A 17820-nucleotide genomic window follows, 5' to 3' on the forward strand; every position below is an offset into this window, starting at 1 on the left:
GCCCGTGCTCGCTGCGGCGAGCTCCGGCATCGGCGAGCGCCAGGGAGGAGTTAAGAACATTGAGACGATGATGGTGGCGATGTTTGGCATGGTTGGGCAGGCGGGGAAGCGAGCACGCGAGCAACAGAGGCTCGGGCGCGTCGCAGAGTGCGTCGGCTGCATGCCAGCACGCCTGGACGAACACGGTCACCGCGTGAACTATGCCATCAGGTCGATCTAAGCATAAACTCAATGTCTGGCTTGTTGTTCGTGGTAGTTTTGAGTGTTACCACGATTTGGTTTGGATCCAGGTGCAGTAGAGAAGTTTTCACACACCAAGTAAGTTTCTGGTCAGTAACTTTGTGATGTTACTGTGGTCAAATGGCTTGGAGTTCGAAGCTGTGCTTTGGAGGCTAGTGATAAGTTACTAAGGTAAAGATGCACAAGAAAGTTCAGGTCAAATGGAGCAAGTAAAATGGTAGTTGCTGTAGAAACCACCATTTCTGTCCAGAACAGAAAAGATTTTCTGTAGCAAAAATATTCCAAAAAGTGATGAAATATTTTTTCTCAGGAAGGTGCACTAGGGTTCACATAATATTTTTGAATTATCTCATATTTTTTTGAGCCATAAAAATTGGGTTGCTTTGAAGCAAACAGATCCGGTTTAGGGTTTTGGAAACAAAATATTCCAAAGATTAATTTTGGGTGGGTCAGAAGTGAAATGATGAGTTAGGAGGGAAGTGAAGCACCTGGGTGAAAGCCAAGGATGCCCAAGTGTTTAAGTCCATATGAAAAGATTCAAAAACTCCAAGTTTCAAAAAATTTCAAATGAAAAATCAAGCAAATAAGAAAGGGCAAAATCTAGGCTGTCACAAACCCCCCTCCCCCACTTAGAATGAATCTCGTCCTCGAGATTCGGTTGCTTGGGAAAACCACTCTGGATACTGATCCCTAAGGAATTCTTCCTGCTCCCAAGTTGCTTCTGACTCTGTGTGATGCTCCCACTGAACCTTGTAAAATTTTCTGACTTTACTGCGAGTGATCCTTTCCATCTGATCCAAAATTTTGAACGGTCTTTCTTTGTAAGTTAAACTTTTGCCAATTCTATCTCAGCCATTGCAGTCCTTTTCTTAGGCGGGGATATGCATCATCTCAATTGCGAAACATGGAACACGTTGTGTATGTCTGCCAATTTCGGGGGTAGTTCCAGTTGATATGCAACCGTACCCACTCGAGACATAATCGGGAATGGACCAATGAATCTGGGTGCCAGCTTTCCACGAGTCTGAAATCTCTTGACTCCTTTCATAGGAGTGACTCGGAGGTATACGTGTTCTCCGGGTTCAAAACTGACCTGCCGATGTTTGGCATCATAATAATTCTTCTCTCAAGGTTTGGCCAATTGCAGCCTGTCTCCGATTTCCCTAACTTGTTTCTCAGCTTCCAGCATGAGATCCATTCCGAAGATACGGCTATCTCCAGTCTGAGACCAATTTAGAGGAGTGCGGCACTTACGGCCATACAGAGCTTCGTATGGTGACATCTTTAGACTGGTCTGGAAACTGTTGTTATAAGAGAACTCGGCATACGGCAAGCAGTCTTCCCATTTAGCGCCTTTGGCTAGCACACAGGCTCGCAACATATCTTCGAGTATTTGATTTACCCGCTCTGTCTGTCCATCTGTCTGAGGGTGATAGGCGGTACTATATTTCAGTGCTGTCCCCAAGGCTTGATGGAGACGGGACCAAAAAGCGGAGGTAAACAAAGAACCTCGGTCGGAAGTGATAGTTTGGGGTACTCCGTTCAGACTGACTATTCTGGACACATACAGGTGTGCAAGTTCATCTGCTCTGTATCTAGTACTGATTGGAATGAAATGAGCAACCTTGGTCAGGGTGTCTATTATAACCCAGATTGCATCCTTGCCTCGCTGGGTCCTCGGAAATCCTGTGATGAAATCCATGCAAACATCATCCCATTTCCACTGTGAGGCTGGCAGCGGTTGGAGAAGTCCGGCTGGGTTCTGATGATCTGCTTTCACCTTGTTGCATATGTCGCAACAGGCTACGAAATAGGCAATGTCTTTCTTCATTCCATCCCACCAGAATATTTGTCTAAGGTCCTAATACATTTTTGTACCTCCCGGGTGAATGGAATATGCGGATTTGTGGGCTTCTGACAGGATTTTCATCTTCAAGTCCGGTTGATTTGGCACACAAATTCGTCCACGGAATCGGAGGGTACCGAATTCGTCCTTGGAGAAGTCAGAGGCCTGCTTTGCCATCTAGCCCTTGGCATGTTTTTGTAGGTTGGTGTCAGCTGGCTGGGCCTTGTGGATCTCCATCTCAAGTGTGGGGGTAACTTCCAAAATATTAGCGAGGTCAGCCTCTATGATGACCAAGTTGAGCTGAGCGATCTCCTCTTGGAGTTTGGTGGGCAATGATTTTAACATGACATTTAAGTTGACGGGCTTTCGACTGAGCGCATCAGCAACGACGTTGGCCTTGCCTGGATGGTAATTTATTCCAAGGTCGTAATCCTTGACCATCTCTAACCATCTTCGCTGATGAAGATTTAAATCTGGCTGAGTGAAAATGTACTTGAGGCTTTTTTGGTCGGTAAAAATTTGGCACCTTTTTCCAATGAGGTAGTGTCTCCAAAATTTTAATGCATGAACCATTGCAGCCAATTCCAACTCATGAGTAGGATAATATCCCTTATGAGGTCGTAGCTGTTGCGATGCATATGCTACTCCCTTGCTGTCTTGCATCAACATGCAACCAATACCTTGTCTGGAGGCATCGCAGTACACATCAAAGCTGCGATAAATGTCTGGAAGAGTCAATATAGGTGCGGTTGTCAGTCATATCTTCAGCTCATTAAAACTCTTCTCACAGTCCTCTGTCCACTTAAACTTTGTATCCTTTTTGAGCGGTTCTGTCATGGGTTTAGCAATTTTGGAAAACCCTTCAATAAAATGACGATAATATCCAGCTAATCCGAGGAAACTCCGGATCTGTGTCACGGTCGTGGGTGGTACCCAATCGAGCACATCCTTTACTTTGCTCGGGTCCATGGCTATGCCTTCGACGGATAGTACAAGTCTGAGAAACCCAACTTTCTTGAGTCAAAATTCGCACTTACTGAACTTGGCGTATAGCTGATGGTCGCGGAGCCGTTGCAGTACTGCTCGGAGGTGATCCTTGTGTTCTTCTTCACCCTTGGAGTAAATGAGGATGTCATCGATGAAGACTACCACAAATTTGTCGAGGAAGTCCATAAATACTTTGTTCATCATATGCATGAAGAAAGCAGGGGCATTGGTGAGGCCAAAGGACATCACGATATATTCGTAAAGACTGTACCGAGTAGTGAATGCGGTTTTAGGAATATCTTCCTTTTTAATCTTGAGCTGATGATATCCGGTCCGTAAATCGATTTTAGGGAATACCTTAGCCCCACTGAGCTGATCAAATAGATCATCAATCCTTGGCAGCAGGTATTTATTTTTGATGGTGACTTCATTCAGCTGGCGGTAATCTATGCACATACGGAGACTACCATCCTTTTTGCTCACGAAAATTGCAAGTGATCCCCACGGTGAAGAGCTGGGACGAATATAACCTTTCTGGAGTAATTCATCAAGCTGTTTCTTTAGCTCCACTAACTCTGACGAGGGCATCCGGTAATACTTCTTGTATAACGGTGCAGTTCCGGGCACAAGATTTATGGCAAACTCCAGTTCCCGATCTGGTGGCATGCCTGGCAGTTCTTCTGGAAACACATCAGGGTACTCACTGACCACAGGAATAAATTCCAATTCAACCACAGCAGTGCACACTAATTCTGGCTTGGGTATATGCAAGGAAAGTTGTTTTGGGCGGCAAAACTCCGAGAAATAAAAGAATGGGAAGCCCCAGAGTCAAATAAAATTATGGCAGGTACGTCATTAACAGAAAACATACCAATGACGACTTCAGGCTTCTCTTGGTCTTCATCGGCGGAGATATGATGCATGTGCCCGGTGAAGTTTTGCTGGTTTGGCCGCGACTCCATAAAGTTGACTTGCAGCCGGCTTAGGGCATTCGTCTTGTTGTTCTTGGGGCACTGCTTGGCATAATGTCCGTGCTGCCCGCAAATGAAACAAGAATTATTGTGCTGATGCTCCTCATGCATTGGATTGGTCACAATATTCTTGACTTGAGTGGTGGTGTTGTTAACATTCTGCTGCCAATTTGGCCTGTATTCCACCTCAGTCTGCTGCCAGGTACGAGCCTTTTGCATAGGTTGCCCATCCTTCTTTGGCTCAAACTTGCGCTGGTTGTCGTTAGTAGGCGTATTATCTGATATAAGCTTGTGCTCTCGTTCAGCAATGAACGCCATATCTACCAGAGTTTGGAAATCCGTGAAATCAAACATACCGAGAGCACACCGAAGTTGCGGATTTAAACCTCCAAGAAATCTATCAATCTTCCTTTCTTCGGTGGCCACATCATACAGAGAGTAATGGGCCAAATGATTGAATTTTTTCAGATATTCAGCCATAGACTGATTTCCTTGGACGAGCACGAGAAATTCACGCTGCTTGGCCTTCATAACTCCAGTAGGGATATGATATTTTCGGAACTTATCCTTAAATTTCTCCCAGGTGATTTCCTCATCAATCGGCCACATGGCCTTTGTATTTTCCCACCATATGGCAGCTGCACCTGCAAGGTAATGAGTTACAAATGGAACTTTATCATTTCCTTCAGTACAGGCAATCTCAAGCTTTTTCTCCATTGTGCACAACCAATCGTCTGCATCCAATGGGTCAACAATCTGACTGAAACTGGATGGATTGGTCCTCTGAAAATCTGACAGCTTTGAGTGATGACCATTTTGATTTCCATTCTATCCAACCATAGTGTTGGGGATATAGCTACCAGGTATGACCCGCCCAGGAGGGGCCGGGTCAACCCCAATGGTGGGTTACGGAAAGAAGCCCAATAATGTTCAAGGTGATAGTGTATTAAGAATTGTAAAAGGCATAAGCCCAAAGGCGGCTTAAGGCCCAACATTGTAAACCGACTTATGTAAAGAAAGGCTTGTAGAGAAAGGCTTGTAAAAGAAGTCACTTAGCCGGACACATTTTATGAGCCGACCGGGACTCTGTAGGCCGCCAGGCGTCAACCCGTGTGTATAAGGGGACGACCCGGCGGCGGCTTAGGGCAAGAAACAACCAGATCGATAACCAAGCCGGCGAGTTGAGCCCCTTGGAGATCGAAACCTCAGCAATACCAATCCCAACTAGACATAGGATTTTACCTTCATCGTAAGGGGACGAACTAGTATAAAAACTCTCTCGCATCCTTTGTCCCGAGTAACCCCTTTAAGCTTCCTAGTGCGATGGCCCTACGACTAAGCCCTTGCTCTAGGACATCTGCCGTGTCAAATCCACGACAGTTGGCGCCCACTGTGGGGCCAGCGCACAGTGGATTTGAGTTCTTGAAGGGCAACTTCGAAGGGCTCAAGGGATATGCTGTGGGCCGGATGACCAAAATTTGTCGCGGCAAGCTCTACATCAACGACGAAGGCTGGGGCCCTGAGGCCGGCTCAATCGAGTATGGGTACCGGGTCCCCTTCGGTGGAATTCACGTCTTCATCGGCCGGATCGGCGAGTCAGGCCCTGAGCCAGACGTCCACACCGACCTCATCGAAACGGCTCAACGCACGAGGACCACACGTGTTCAATCTGTCATGAAGCATGCCTTCGTAGGCTGCATCCACGATGGTGAATACCCTGAAGGATCGGTAGAGGGCAGTGAAACGGCTGTCTGTTCTGACACCGCATCGTCAACGGGTGAGACGGACTCTTTATACCAGTTACAAGACGGCATGCTCGGGGGCTGTTCCGATGGCAGCAGTATTCTGGACCCCTTTGAGCCGCCGAATTGGGCTGGAGTCTTCATGGCAGGGACGCAGCCCGGGCAGAACTCTACCACAGCAACAACATTGGCTACCGGGTCGGCTGCAGCCGGGTCAGGAGACCCCGCGTGCCCTCGGCTCAGATTCTAATGGACCTCATGGATAAGCCGACGACTCTGTTAACCGCCGTGGTAGAGTCGGCGGATAAAGCCCAGCACGACATAGAGGTGGCACATGTGCGTGAGGAGATGGTGCAAGCTAAGGAAAATCTAGCCGCCGAGGAAACCCGGATGGCAGCAGAACGAGCAGCTCTGGATGCTCGTGCTCAGCAACTTCAAGCAGAAACTTTCCGGCTCTTGGTGGATCTTAACTCATCAAACAAGGTCATGAGGAGGAGGCATCAGAAAACTCAGTCGTGTTTACCTCTCACGCTGGATCCGAGGAACCTGTTCCATACACCCGGGGCTGGGGGGAGCAACCCGCCGGAGGCAAACCGGGTCACGACACCCGGTGCACCAGTTCAGCCATGTGCCATGGAGCCACCTCGTATAAATACAGCTCCTCCTCATTATGTGTCAACACCTCCGGGTCACTTCTCCAACCCTCTAGAAAACCTCATCATAGTGTCGGCTCGTTTGGCGGCTCTCCCAATGGAAGGCGACTCGCCAGCAGTAATTGAAACCCGGAGGGTAAGAGAACTACTTCAGACAGCTCTGCCCCAGTAGGATGCATACTCCTACAGTCGAGACAGGATCCATTCAACTCCTCGCCCAAGCCGGAGCTCGAGTTACAGTAGGCACATGGAGTCTGCAGAGATGTCAAGTAATTCTCAACGCCACAACCGGCCATATAGGCATGAGCCGGTGCGGGCTGGAGCCCTTAACTTAGCGGATCAAGAGAGGATTCGTCAAGAGGCGGAACGAGCGGCTCAAATGGCGGCAAAGCAGGCGGCTCATCAAACCTTTCCGGCTTATCCAGCAACCTCGGTTGAGGCAGGAGTGGCCACAAGAACCGAAGGCGTGCCTTGCTTGGTACCGGCCATACGCAATGAGCGGTTGCCAAAGGATTTCAAGGGGCCTCGTAAGGTGCCTAATTACACGGCTGACCTACAGCCGGGGGCTTGGATTGAGAGTTATGAGATGGCTATGGAACTATTGGAGGTTAGCGATGCTGCAATGGCCAAGTATTTTACCATGATGTTGGATGGAACAACTCGGACTTGGTTGAAGGGATTGCCACCCAATTCTATCGGCTCATGGGCAGAGTTGAAAGCGCGGTTCATCCAGAACTTTAAGGACACGCGTAAGCAGCCTATGTCGATTGTGGACCTGACCAATTGCAAGCAAGAGGATGGTGAATCCACAACCCATTGGGTGCGCCAGGTCAAAGAGATAATACATTCATCTGATAAGATGGATGCCGGCTCAGCAGTTTTAACGTTGGAGAAAAATTGCCGTTTTGAACCTCTAAAGCAGAAGCTGGGGCGGCTCAAACATGACTACAATGACATTGGAACATTGATGGCGGCTCATGTCAAGTATGCTGATTCTGACACCACCAAGGACCCGGTGTCTGACGATGAAAAGGCAACAAAGGGAAAGAAGAATGGCAACGACAAGGGTCACCAGCATAACCCGGCAAATCAAGGAGGTAACAAACGTAAGTCTGATGAGTTTGTTGCTAATACTAATGTGCAGGGTGGTAATCAACGACGCAAGGGCAGACAGCCCCCTCGATCGGGCGGGTCAGGCCCCACCCTTGAGCAGTTGTTGAATGAACCTTGTCCAAAGCACGACACCCAGGAGAAACCAGCCACCCACTTGTGGAAGGATTGCACGATCATGAAGGCATTTAAAAATTCAAATGCGTTTGATGGGGGTCACGGCCCGGGTGGCGGTTCAGGTGGAGGCGGCTTCTAGGGCCCGGGCGCCGGTTCAGGCGGAGGAGGTTTTCATGGTCAGGGTTATCCTGGTCACCAAGGAGGATATAATCAGCAACCTGACCAGGGTAATCAGCAGCAGCAGTCCGGTTATCAGAGCAACCCGAAGCAGCTGAGTAGTGGGCAATATCATGTATTTACCACCAGTTTATGTAAGAGGGACCAAAAACTTCACAAGAGAGCCATCAATGCCGTTGAGCCAGCGGTTCCACGTTATCTACGTTGGTCAGAGCAGCCTATTGTGTGGAGCAGAGAGGACCACCCACCCCGGGTTGATAATCCGGGTCACTTGGCTTTGGTAGTGGCACCACAGGTCGGTGGATACAAGTTTACTATTGTACTCATGGACGGAGGTAGCAACATCAACATCCTTTACTATGAGACATTCTGCCGGATGGGATCGACTGATAAAAATCTTAAACAATCCAACACCGTTTTTCACGGTGTAGTACCTGGTAAGTCAGCATACCCAGTTCGTAAGATTGAACTAGAAGTAGCCTTTGGGGATGAATTTCACTCCAGAGCGGAGAAATTGACCTTTGAGGTGGTTAAGATCAAGAGCCCATATCATGCTCTGTTTGGGCGGCCGGCTTACGCCAAGTTCATGGCTCGGTCGTGTTATGTGTATTTGCAGCTCAAAATGCCGGGTCATAAGGGTACCATGACGGTACATGGGAGCCGGAAGATAGCCTTGGAGTGTGAAGAGGGTGATGCTGCCTATGCTGAATCTGTCTGTGCAATAGAAGAATTAAAGTTTTACAAAGATCATGTTGACCCGGCGGACATGACGTCATTAAAGAAACCCACAACAGAGCATGAGCCGGTGTTGAAATTCAAATCAGCTGATGACACTAAGATGGTTGATTTTGTGCCTGGTGACTCATCCAAACAGTTCATCATCAGCGCAAACTTGGATCCAAAATAGGAAAGCGCGTTCATCGAGTTCATCTGTGAGAACCGGGACATCTTTGCATGGAAACCTTCAAACATGCCGGGTGTCTCGAGGCAACTCGCTGAGCACACTCTTAATATTGATCCAAAATTCAAACCTGTCAGACAGTTTCTCCGATGGTTCAATGAAGAAAGGTGGAAGGCCATTGGAGAAGAGGTGGCCCGGCTCTTAGCAGCCGGGTTCACTGTGGAGGTCTTTCACCCAGAGTGGTTAGCTAACCCGGTGCTTGTACTAAAAAAGAATGGCACCTGGCGTATGTGTGTAGATTACACCGATCTGAACAAAGCTTGTCTGGCTGATCCTTTTGCTCTCCCCCGTATTGATCAGATCATTGATGCTACTGCGGGTTGCGCATGTTTGAGTTTTTTGGATGCTTATTCCGGTTATCATCAGATTAAGATGGCGATCAAGGATCAGGAGAAGACAACTTTTATTACTCCCTTTGGAGATTTCTGCTATGTGTCTATGCCTTTCGGGCTTAAAAGTGCCCAGGCGACTTACCAGTGGTGTGTGCAGAATTGTCTTCATGATCAGATTGGGCGTAATGTTCATGCTTATGTGGATGATATCGTGGTGAAATCCAGGAAAGAGGAAACCTTGATCACAGATCTGAAAAAGACTTTTGATAATCTCTGGGTCTACAAGATGATGCTTAACCCGGCCAAGTGTGTTTTTGGAGTCCTAGCTGGCAACCTTTTGGGTTTTTTGGTGTCCAACCGAGGTATTGAAGCTAACCCGGAGAAAATCAAGGCAATTACATCCCTAGCCAAACCAACATGCATCAATGATGTTCAGCGGCTGGCGGGTCGTGTTGCTACTTTGAGCCGGTTCATAAGCCGGTTAGGGGAAAAGGCAATGCCTCTGTATCAGATGATGAAGAAAACACATGTTTTTGTTTGGAGCAAGGCTGCGGACGTTGCTTTTGAGGATCTGAAGACACAGCTTGCTGAGCCGCCGGTCCTGGCTGGTCCAATTGAGAAGGAGCCGCTATTTTTATACGTGGCTGCCAACTCACGAGCTGTTAGTGTGGCTATTGTGGTGGAGCGCAAGGAGATTGGCACAGAGCATCCAGTTCAACGGCCGGTTTATTACGTCAGTGAAGTACTAATTGAATCTAAGCAGCGATATCCACATTGGCAGAAGCTTGTATATGGGGTGTTCATGGCAAGCCGGAAGCTTAAACATTACTTTCAGGGACATCCAATCGTTGTGGTTAGCTCTGCTCCTTTGGGAGACATTATTCAAAATAGAGAAGCCACTGGGCGAGTCGCCAAATGGGCAATTGAGCTTGGATCTCATGGGTTCAAATATGTTCCACGTACTGCAATCAAATCTCAAGCCCTGGTTGACTTCATCAATGACTGGACAGAGATGCAGATGCCAGAAGAGAGACCAGACAACACGTATTGGACTATTCATTTTGATGGGTCCAGACAGTTGGAAGGCTCGGGGGCTGGAGTTGTGTTAACTTCCCCACGAGGTGAATTTTTTTGTTATGTGTTACGGTTGATGTTTCCTTGCACTAACAACGCAACAGAGTATGAAGCCTTGCTCCATGGTCTTCGAGTGGCGAAAGAGATGAGCTTGAGCCGAGTCAGATGTCTTGGCGACTCGGATCTAGTGGCTCAACAGGTATCTGGCAAGTGGGATTCCAAGGACCCTCTCATGGCGGCTTATCGCCGAGAGGTTGATGCTGTTGCAGGACATTTTAAAGGTTATTAGGTGGAGCACATTGACTGTCGAAAGAACGAAGCAGCTGATGCCTTAAGCCGGTTGGGGTCTCAGCGTAAGCTGGTGCCACCTAATACCTTTTTGGATGTTTTGCATAACCCCTCTGTCAAGTTGCCCACAGAAGAAGATTTAGCTGTTCCTGACACGGAGGCTTAGTTGGTGGCGGCTCTTCATGTCATCCCAGATTGGACGGTGCTGTTCTTGGCTTACATGACCCGGGGAGAGTTGCCAGCGGATGAGACCCTGGCTCGACAGATAACCCGGCGATCTAAGTCCATGACAATTTCAGATGGATATTTATATCATCGCAGTGTTTCCGGAGCGTTTTAGCGGCGTGTTTCCCCCAAAGAAGGTCACGAAATCCTTCGTGAGATCCATGAAGGCGATTGTGATCGTCACGCCGGGTCAAAATATTTAGTGGCCAAGGCATTTCGTCACAGTTTTTACTAGTTGACGACTCACGCTGATGCAGAAGATCTGGTCAGTAGATGTGATGGATGTCAAAAATTTGCACGACGAGCGCATGTGCCGACTCAAGAGCTCCGGATGATTCCAATCAGTTGGCCGTTTGCGGTCTGGGGGCTTGACATGGTGGGACCTTTCAAAAGGTCTAAGGATAAAAAGACACATCTCCTGGTGGCAGTTGATAAGTTCACCAAGTGGGTTGAGGCGGAGCCTGTGAGTAAATGTGACGCAGCCACGGCGGTTCAGTTCATGAAAAAAGTGATTTTCCATTTTGGCTTTCCACACAGTATTATCACTGACAATGGCACTAATCTGTCCCAAGGGGCTATGGAAGAGTTTTGTCAACAAGAACACATCCGGCTTGATGTTTCTTCTGTAGCTCATCCTCAATCCAATGGTCAAGCTGAGAGAGCCAATCAGGAAATTTTGAAAGGGCTCAAACCCCGACTTATGGTTCCTTTATAGTGAACGCCGGGTTGTTGGGTAGAGGAATTACCCTTGGTGTTATGGAGTAATAACACTACGCCCAATAGGTCTACGGGTTACACACCTTTCTTCATGGTTTATGGAGCAGAAGCAGTATTGCCTAGTGACATCCGTCATGACTCGCCCCGTGTGGCGGCTTATGTTGAAGCTAATAATGAACAAGCCAGACAGGATGCACTTGACTTGTTGGATGAAGAAAGAGACTTAGCAGCGGCCCGGTCAACAATTTATCAACAGGACCTGCGTTGTTATCACAGCCGCTGGGTTAAGTCCAGGACTTTTCAGGAAGGCGACTTGGTGCTTCGGCTCATCCAGGATCTGTCAGATGCAAAAAAGTTATCCCCGCCTTGGGAAGGACCTTTTGTGGTCAGTAAGAACTTAAACAACGGGTCATATTACCTCATTTACGTTCGAGAGCACAAAGACTCACGTAAGTCAGAGGAAGAGACCCGCCGGCCGTGGAACATTGCTCAACTTCGGCCATACTACACCTGAGCCACCAACTCTCATCATGTACATACGTTCACATTGTATATACCATGATAAGCAATAAAGTAAGACCATCGGTCTTTTTTTTTCAAAGACTACGTTTTTTCTCATTTTCAAAAGACTATTAAGGAGCTGATCATATTTGAACCAAGTCTAACCTTTTTTGCTCCGGCTTATGATCGTATCCGAATCTAGCTGCAAATCTCATGGTCACTTGGGGGCTTCCTGTTCAAACATAGGTCGTATTCGAACCAAAGAGAACATAGCTGTCGTAACCCTCTTGATCGGCTCAAGGCCAAAACTCGCTTCGGGGCTTCTTGATCGTATCCGAATCATAGCTTAACCCCTTTTGAGTCCGACTTGGATCGTATTTGAATCAGGGTCATTAAAAACCTCTCAAGGTCATTTGGGGGCTTCCTGTTCAAACATAGGTCGTATTCGAACCAAAGAGAACATAGCTGTCGGTACCCTCTTGATCGGTGCAACGCCAAAGCCACTGGGGGCTATATGGTCGTATTTGAACCTTAGCTTAACCCCTTTGGTCCGGTTTACTGATCGTATTCAAATCAGAAACCCCCACCTTTTTGAGTACAGGATTAAATTATTTTTATCTATTGTTTGCTTTTTGTTGTTTCAATGTTACAAACAATTAGCCTGGTCCTCTTCACCGGCTCGACTATTTGACAGCATAGCCGCCCGGGTCATTCACACCGGCGGCTTACAGATCAAAAGGTACAACCTACCAAGGTATAGTAATCATTGAGTATTCAAAAAAGCATAAAGGTTGAATTATCAAATTCATCACCCGGGTTATTTAAACCGGCGATCTAAAGATCAAAAGGGACAAGGTATGGTTATTAATTATACACACTTACCTGCTGCGTTAACTTAAGAGTTAGTTTTAAGCCCTTATCCTTTATTTATATTTGTCTCTGGTTTTTATTGAGGTAAATATATTGGCTATAAATTAGGTGTTTAAACCCGTTTGGTTTTAAACCACCAAGCCAGTCTTTCCTTTGTATTTACAGGAACAGAGTTCAAGCATTGCAGAGACAAACATTAAATGATGCATACATTGGCATCTGGAAACACAGATTCACATAGAAGTATTATATGCGCGATGGCATAAGCAAACATGCGGTGTTTTAACAACTAAGTTATTACAAGGCTTTATAAGCCCATGAAGATGCTCATTGTCCCTCCCTTTCCGGTTCGCCACCTTCTGTTTTCTGGAAGTTGGGTTTTGACCAATCAAAGCCATTCACGACGACAAATTCGGCTTCGTCGTCGATCAGGCCGACCGGGTCAATCTCCTGGGCAAATGTATCTTCTCTCACTGGTGGGATTAAATCTGTTACTTTGTATGAGGGAGTGGCCATCTTCTTATTTTCACTATGAAAACTGGGCTGGTACTTGTCAACATTGGTGTCATCTCCAAGGCTAGTCGCTTGAGGCCGAACTTCGCGTACACAAGCCATGAAGTCATCTTGACCAAAAGGAGACCTGTCCTCCTTCACGGTGGGATAGCCTCTTGCTACGTCCGCCGGGTCTAGGTCTGGCACCCAAGCCTTGGAGCGGCTTAGGGCAGTCAAAGCTCCGGCTCGCGCGCAGGAGCGTTTAACTTCTTGGAACCTGGCAGGAAGGATGGACAACTTCTTCAGGACGTCGCTGAGCCAGTTGGGTCCTTGATTAGCAGGAGAGATGGCGGCCAGAGCTCGTTGTGCGCCAATATACAATTGTTCAACTAAAGTATATACTGCTTTCAGTTTAATCAATGGGTCTTGGCTCTGATTCTTGCTTCGAGGACCAGCATAAATTTTTACACGCAAATTCAGTCGGCGGCTTATATTCCGGTTTGACAAAAAACACACAAAAGGTCAAGTCAGGCAAACTTACCAAAGATAGCAGCTACCATCTGAGACATCCACCCCTTTAACCCGTTCAGCTCGGTTGTAATCTCTTTCAGAGCTGTTTCGGCTGTCTCAGCTTGTTGGGTCAGAAGTGTTTTTTCCTTTTCCCAAGTTTTCTCCTTGGCAGCAAAGCTGGTCTTCAAATTTTCCGTTGCAGAGAGGCTTATTTGCAGTTTGGAGTTAGAAGATTTGATTTATGTCTCCTGATTTGCTAGTCGGGTCTTTGCGTTAGTCAATTGAGAGTTCAATTCAGATAAGACATTCTGTAAAACATTCAGATGAGTCAAGACTTGGTTTCAAATTCAAATTCAAGATTCAAGTCTCAAACACTTTACAAACAAGTAAAGTACTTGACACTTGGGGGCTAATGTATGCCAAATCAAATTTCTACGACTCTACAAACATATTTAAAGTCCCAAGTACCTTACAAAGTAACATCACTTGGCACTTGGGGGCTAATGTATGCAGTTCAGCAAGTTTATCAAGGTTAAACTAGAGCATTAAGTACTTTGAAGACGGTCTTAACAACAATTTTTAAGTGCCGATTCATTTATGATCACAATGAACCGGTCCTTGGGGACTAGAGGTGAAGCTTTGTTTTTATCATTGATTCAGAGGTAAAAATCTCGGCCTATATTTTACAGTGTACAAGTTATTCTATTTCTCTCATAATCTGAAGACTTGGGGGCTAAAGGAATACAAGTAAACCGGAAAAAACATACCTCATACTTCAACTGAAGCTGCTTGACCATCTCGATATCAGACTCGCGACTGGAGTGTACAGGACTGAGATAGCCGGATAAAATGTCACTGGCATTGAGACGGTCATAGTTGGCAACGTCAAAGCGAACCTTCTGCCTCTCCAATGCCTCTTGCTTTGCTGTACACCGAGCCAGCACCGTTGGGTTCCCCGGATCAACAAAGCGGCTCCCAGTAATTTGAACATCTTGAGAAGGTGGAGACGGCGGGTTGGTTGAGCTCGATGGTCCAGCTGTAGAAGGATTCACAGTGGCTTCATCAAACGACGGCTCTGGAGGACTTGCTTCATTGTCAATAGGCGGGTCTTCTGGAGCGTCAGTTAATGGAGAAGGCGGCCTAGCTGGGTCAGATGCCAGCACTGGCGGGTCTTTCGCCGGTTTTGCTGCCTTTGCCTTATTTGATTTAGCTTGGCCGCTATGAAAAAATGTTGCAGGATTGTCAGTATAAAGATAAAATTGAACAACCCAAAAGAAAGGAGGATTACTGATTACCCGGGAGTAGTCTTGAAACCGGGAATTGGGTTTGCGAAGAGTCGCCAGAGGAACGAGACACCTCCTGAAAGAATAAAAAAGAGTTCACAGAAATACAAGGAGAAGGATCCATTAAGAAGAGTTAAAGATAGAAATAAGTAAACCTCATTTGAACGTTTCCGAGGAGTTTGTTGAAGGACGACAGCTGGTTCATCTTCAAACCCAGCTTCACGGCGGCTTTCATGTTGCTACTTTTTCAAATGAAAGTTGGGATCCAAGTGAGCTAAAGGGTTAGAAAACCTTACTTTACGGATCACTCGTCGAACTTTGTGTCTTGGTAAGGGCTCTAAGTCAGAGGAAATAATAGTTACCTCAGCTTCCCCAGCCTGACTGGCCCCAGTGTCATCCTGGTAAGGATCAGTGTCAATAAGATTGTTAAAAAATTGGCCAAGGGAATCAAGGGCTACCTCCGAGTCAGATGTGTCATCAAGTTTCATCAAATCTTCAGCAGTGGTCTTCTTTTTCTTCTTCGATCTCCGGGTCGTTTTCTTGGCATTTATAGCGGTGATTTTCGCCTTCTTGGTAGCTTCGTGGTCATATTTCACTTTCCAAAAGTCAGAATTAGCCTACAAAGACAAGAGGAAGGATCAGTGCTAAACAATATGGCTGGGCAAAATACAAAGGAAAAGAGATCAGAATATCCTTACTTTTGGTACCGGGTTAAGTTTACAGAAGGGATTTAACCCAACAATACTGCAGTCTTCATATTTCCCATCACCAAAAGGTTTGACATTGAGACAATGTCTTCTTCGGTTAGTTGAACCGGGCTATGATGAAGAAAGTCGTTCGGGCCTCCACCATATTCATACATCAATTTTAACCGACGGCTTAATGGAATAACCCACCATGAGATCCAGCAGCGGGTCAGATCAACTCCGGTTAAACCGTTCCCCAACAAAGTGTTGATTCTTCTGATGGATGGAAGCAGCCTCTTGTGTTCAGCAGCAGTGAGTTTATCTGGAAGTGTGAACTTGGAGTCAAGGCGATCGGGGCGGTAACCCAGCAGTGGCTTCTCGTTGGCTGGTGAGATGTCCTGACAGTAAAACCAAGTTTGGTTCCAGTCCTTTGGGTGACTTGGTAAAACTATGAGAGGGAAGACAGCACCCTGCCGGCGCTGAATTGAGATGCCTCCAAGCTCTAAGCTAGGGCCGTTGGTGCACTCATTTTGCTGGTTCAGATAGAAGTATTCTCTAAACAGTTCTACAGTCGGCTCTTGCTGAAGATATACCTCACAGAGCACTTGGAAATTACAAATATTATATATGGAATTGGGCCCAATGTCCTAAGGATGGAGTTTAAAAAAGTGAAGGACCTATCTGAAGAACTTTGAACCGGGCGGTGAGAAGCCACGGTTCATGTGGTCAGTAAAGACAATCACCTCGCCGTCTTTTGGATTGGGTCGTTCTTCTTCTGGGTTAGGAGCACGATAAGACATGACAGTTTTTTAGGGCAGAAACCCAATGAGGAAGAACTCTTTTAAACGATCCTCAGTTATGGTTGAGGGGACCCAGTTACAGATGGTGGGTGTCTTTGACGGCATGATGTGCAAGGAACTAAAAAAGAAAAAACAACATGCCGGTTCAGTTTACGGTAAGATTAACAGTTAAAGGATGAAGATGTAAAACAAGTAACGGCGGGTTAACTAAGGGCTAATGAAATATAAGGAAAAGAAAGCCGGAGCGGTAAGCCGCCATGACTACAGATTCTTTCAGAAAGCGAATCCAGCTATGTCTTGGCGTAAACAAGTTTTACCAAGCTGTCATTATTATTTTGGATCAAATGGCTGTCCCAAAAAGAAAATATTCTAGACCTAAAAATCTAGTACAGATGAGTTCGTCAGCTATAATGAAGCATCTATACAGGAAAAAGGGATCTACTGATATCAAAAATGGACACAAAACAACTACCGCACGAGTTATATTTCCTTTTTGGATCAGAAGAAGTTGCGGAAGAAGAGCTACAAGAAGATCCATGATGAACAAGCAAAGAACACTGATGAACTCACAACCCTAATACAAATCTAGATGCGTGAGAAAGAAGGAACTTACGAGATGCAGATCTACTGCGAAGAGTTGCCGCGTCTCTCTGGAGGAACTCAGGGTAGTGCAGCGGCCGACGTTGAGGGCAATAGTGAGTGCTACGGCGGCGGCGGAGCTCGAGAAGCAGGGAGGCAGCGACAGGAAGAAGACAGAGAGAGAGAGAGAGAGAGAAGAATGAGGAAGGCCGGGTGAGGGAGTCCTGGATTAGGGGGTCTCCAGACAGCCAGACTATATCTTTCAGCCGGACTGTTGGATTATGAAGATACAAGATTGAAGACTTCATCTCGTGTCCAGATGGGACTCTACTTGGCGTCGAAGGCAAGCTAGGCAATACGGATATGTATATCTACTCCTTTGTAATCGACCTTGTGTAACCCTAGCCCCTCTGGTGTCTATATAAACTGGAGGGTTTTAGTCCGTAGGACAACATACAATCATACCATAGGCTAGCTTCTAGGGTTTAGCCTCTCTGATCTCGCGGTAGATCTACTCTTGTACTACCCATATCATCAATTTAATCAAGCAGGACGTAGGGTTTTACCTCCATCAAGAGGGCCCGAACCTGGGTAAAACATTGTGTCCCCTGCCTCCTGTTACCATCCGCCTTAGACGCACAGTTAGGGACCCCCTACCC

This window comes from Triticum dicoccoides, chromosome 3A, assembly GCF_002162155.2.
Source record: "Triticum dicoccoides isolate Atlit2015 ecotype Zavitan chromosome 3A, WEW_v2.0, whole genome shotgun sequence".
Taxonomy (NCBI): domain Eukaryota; kingdom Viridiplantae; phylum Streptophyta; class Magnoliopsida; order Poales; family Poaceae; genus Triticum; species Triticum dicoccoides.